The sequence below is a fragment of the Trichosurus vulpecula genome, chromosome 5, assembly GCF_011100635.1.
Source record: "Trichosurus vulpecula isolate mTriVul1 chromosome 5, mTriVul1.pri, whole genome shotgun sequence".
NCBI classification, from domain to species: domain Eukaryota; kingdom Metazoa; phylum Chordata; class Mammalia; order Diprotodontia; family Phalangeridae; genus Trichosurus; species Trichosurus vulpecula.
Window position 1 is genome coordinate 119,675,666 of NC_050577.1, and position 4,912 is coordinate 119,680,577.

Here is a 4,912-nt window from a genome sequence, read left to right on the forward strand (position 1 = left end):
ATATTGTTGTTGTTTGAGTTGTGTTGGACTCTTTGTGACCCTATTTGGGGTTTTCTTAGCAGAGATACTGGAGTGGTTTGTCATTTCCTTCTCCAGCTTACAGACGAGGAAACTGAGGCAAGCAGGATTAAGTGACCTGCCCAGGGTCACACAGCTAGTAAGCATCTAAGGCTAGATTTGAACTCAGGAAGATGAGTCTTCCTGACTTCACCTCTGGCACTCAGTTCACTGCACCACCTAGCTGCCTTAGTTCATGTTCAAGGAATCAAAGTCACTGCCTATTGGGCACACTTTATTTCATCCTCTCCAAAATGCATAAAATATACACAAAGCTTACAGTAGGAGGAGAGAGAGGTAATGAATAAATAGCACCTACCGTGTGCCCGGCACTGTGCTAAGCTCCTTACAAATATTGCCTCAATTAAACCCAAAACAACCCTGTAAGGTGAATGCTGTAATTATCCTCATGTTATGTGGAAGAAACTGAAGCAAACCAAGGCTAAGTGACTTGCCCAGGGTCACACAGCTAGTAAGTGTAACCCATACAATACTCTTCCCTTTCTGGAGAGTCCCACCTTACCTCCTGCCCACATCTTCCTTCTCTTCAAACCTATACAATTCTCCAGACTCATAATGCCATCCTGCGGTTTCAATAAACAAGTTGCCAGTGGGGCAACTCCCTCACACTTTTACCCCAGAGACCCATCCAGTCATCTGGACTTGTGCTGTCATCTTCAGGGCTTGGACTCTCCAGGAAGGAAAACGAAGTAGAAGGTTGTTCATGGTAACAGCAGAGGGTAAGGTCCAGGTCTTTTGGTCCCCCACATAATGATTTTAGTCCCTTATTGACCCTCTAACTATGGAGACACATGTATGATCCTCTTCTCTCTCTAGAAAACTGGGTCCCAGAAATCTGGAACCCGACGTTGCCAGAGAGGCAACTCTCAGGCTGGGCAACCTCTCCTCCCCCAGACTTCCTGCTTTCTCACCCAAAGGCTGGGTCCTGAAACTAGAAGTTCAGGAGCTCTTCTCATTGGCCACATTGATGAAAGCCCACACAAATCCCAACTACCTTTGCTTATAATGGTCATTACTCTGTCCTAGGAATTGGGAGCCCTCTGGGGCTCAGATCTGCTCTTTGCTCTGCTGTTCTCTGTTCTAACATCCAAAAAGAGAGCAAAAGGACTAACTTTGCAATTGACCCTCCTTTTTATAAACCAGCACAAAGGGTGACTCTGACCTGCCATAGTCCAAATCAATTAATTTGCCCCCAATTAATGAAATATTCTCAAAATTCCAAAGCAATACTCACCATCCTGTAAGTCCAATAGATTTATCAGGGACCCCCCTTGACCTACTCCTTATGTTGGAATAACCATTCAGCCAGCTAATTTGTACCTAGTGCTTCCTCTCTATTCATTCATTTTTTAATAATCACTTATTGGGTTGGCAGGTAGTGGAGTATAATGGAGAGATGAAGGTTTAAATTCTGGCTTCAATATCCATTAGCTGTGTGACCATGGGTAAATCACTTAACTTCTCCCTGTTCCATTTCCTCATCTATAAATATCTGAGTTACTGACTTTGCAGGTTTGTTGTAAAGAAAACACTTTCTAAATCCTAAAGCACCATATAAATATGAATTATGCTTTATAATGTGCTATGCTGGTGTGATATCCCTCATTCTGTAGCTTTCCCTTAAGCTTTCTTCCCCCCTCGAGTGTTTGGAGTGCTGAGGCTTTGGCCTGGGAATCAGTACAAGGGATATGAGTTTTCTGCAGCAGAGAGGTCTGTGTCAAAGTTTGTAGGAATTCTGTTGGGGAATTGTGGTGAGACCTCTCTTTTCTAGGGCCTGCTGCTGAGTCCATTTGCCCTACTCCATGATGAACTATGTGAGAGACTCAGATTGGTCAAAGGTCCTGCCAGGGACAGGCAGTTGAGATTTAGAAAAGGCACCAACCTTCCTGAGTTCCAGTTCACGACAGAAACCCAAATTCTATGTATTTGGAGCTGAGCCAAGATCCAGAACTCCTGAGCCTTAATTTAATTTTGTCTTACTGGAATCATGAGTTAAGTATTCTATGGAAACGGCATTATTTATATTCTTGTTCTGTTCAAAGGCGGACTCATACATTTCATTTTCTAGAACTCTTGGGTGCTATCTCATTATTGGCTACTCATGGGATCTAGAACGGCGGTGGATTCAGGGTCACTCAGTAGATGTTTTATTATGCACTGTTTTACTGTTATTATGTACTGTTTATCTACTTATAATTTCTATTCTAAATTTCAAATCTCTGTGTATAGTTAATCATGTTTGCCTGCTGCTGTGGAGAGTTGACTACATTATGCCAAGGTCATATTAGGGCTCATTTAAATATATCTAGTTCAATAAAGAACTGGAGTTTGTCAGTAGAATAGAGATTCACAGCTGATTTCTGGTGGGGACAGCAGGAATACAGAAGGATGTGGAGGTAGATTGGAAGGATAGCGGGGCAGTCGATTTGAAAGGATTTAGTAATTGTTTGGATGTGGGAAATGAAGGAGGGGGAAGAACCATGGGTTATTCTGAAGTTTGAAACTTAGGTGACCAGGTGAATGGTGGGTGCCATTGACAAAAAATAACAGCATTAGGAATTTGAATCAGTTTGGGGGGGAAGATGGAAGCTGCATTGTCCCAGGTGTGATATATTTCATCCTTTGCACTCTTTTCTCATCATTGGAGGTCCTCATTAACTCCTGGTATCAGAGTTTTTATCTCTGGAGCAATTAATAAGATGTCATATTTAGGAATCCGTGATGATGCATTTTGTTTGAATAGAAAAGATTTCTCTGAATGGCATCATTTTGTGATAAAGGCAATGTTGGCTTAGTGGGCAAAGGACTGAACTGTTTGTCGGATGACCTAGATTTTACTCAGGGTTCCACTCTGAATTCAGTCTGTAACCTTGGCCTAGACACTTGACCCTGTGAGACCTCTATTCCTCGTGTGTAAAATAAGGAGACTGGATTGATGATTTTTAGGGGGATAAAATCTGTTATTTGATCTAGCAGAGGGAACTTTCAATGAGAAAACTCCATCTGCTAATGTAGATGAACGCTTGCTCGGCAAACTATTCTCAGAGAGTGATTGGGCATTGGAGGAAAGGTGACTTCCCCGGGGTCATCTAGCCAGGACCTGCTAGAAAAAAGACTTGATTACTGGTCCTTCTTCACCCCGAGGCCGAGGCTGTCAGTCACTATACTCTGGAGCCTCTCAGTTCTGAAAAGCTCGAACATTCTTCGACCTGGTTTCTTCCAGCTCTGACATTCTATGTCTCGATGTCTCTCTGACTTTAAGCAGAGCCAGCTTCTGTCAAGAGTAAGGAATATGTCCCCACTTCATTTTTCAAAATCCCCCCTCCCCTTCCCTCTCTCTCAGAGAAGCCTGGCTGCCGTCAAGGTTGGTTGCACTGGCAGAGACCAAATAATACTTTTTCAAGCCTGGATAATCTAGCCCTGACCCAGCTGGAGAGGAAATTGTCAAAGCCTGAAGGTCACTTGTGAGAAGGAGGGTGGGAACAGAGCAAGAGAGAGAAACAGGGGCTGGAGCATTGGGTAAAGAAGCAAGGGTGGGAACTTTGGAAAGGGGGGCCATGGTTTGGAAAATGGAGAGGAGGCCTATGGTTGGTTGATTACATTTGTATTGTCAATAGTATGTAAAAATAACATGCCAGCTCGCTATCTTCAAGGCATCAACTGTCACTGGTGCCTCTCTTTAGTTCTGTAGTAGAATGTCTATTCCTAGAAGGCAGGGAGTCATTCTTGGGATGCCCCTCTAAGGCTAGGGCCTTGTACACTCTAGGCATTCAGTAAGTACTTGTTCGGTTGAATTAAAATTATAGGACAACCTCCATCCTTGGATTTTTTTCTGTCCAGAATTCTGGAGGAATTCTGTCTGGTGCACGAGGCCACATTTTTGATGCCATATATTCAACATTCAGCTCATTTTTTCCCTCTGTTTTTCTCTCAGACAAGGCAAACTTTTATTTATGACCTCTCATTTGAGGCTTTCAAAAGAAATTGGAACTGGGAGGTAAAAGTGATACTGCTTGGTTGGCTTATGATATATTTTTTTTCATTTTGAGAAGAGCACAGCTACAGATGTTAGATTCCTAGGAGGTCAGAGCAGGGAGGGATGTTAGCTTTCACCTGGAAAACCCCATAATTTTATGGGCTGAAGGAGAGGAAGTAGCTTATAGATGAAAAGAGCCAAAGGCTCTGGAGTCCAAAGACCTGGGTTCAAATCCGTGCTTGCTCCCTGTGACATTGGACAAGACGGTTAATCTCTCTGGGTCTCAGTTCCCTTATCTGTAAAATAAAGGAGTTGGACTACATGGCCTCTGAGACGCCTTCTAGCTTAAGATCTATGATTCACATTAAGTCACTGGCAGAGACGAAAGTTTTTTGATTTTCAGCCTGATGCCACTCTATTGTGCCAGCCTATTCTGATGTTACCGTCTTCTACCCTATGCCCCCAAGGTAGGGCAGCTAGGTGGTGCAGTGGATAGAGACAGGAAAATTCATCTCCTTCTGTTTAAATCCAGCCTGAGACATTTACTAGCTATGTGACCCCAGGCAAGAAACTTAACTCCATTTGCCTCAGTGTCCTCATCTGTAAAATGAGCTGGAAAAGGAAATGACAAACTACTACAGTATGTTTGCCAAGAAAACCAAGAATGGGGTCATGGAGGATCTGACATGACTGAAAATGACTGAAGAATAACACCGCACTTATCACACATTATTATGTAGTGTGATCATCTCTGCTGCAATCCTAGTCCCTCCTAGATAGCAAGGACCATAGCTTACCTACTGAAATAATTTCCCTTCTCATCTCCTCTGAGTTTCCTTGACTTCCTTCAAGTCCCAG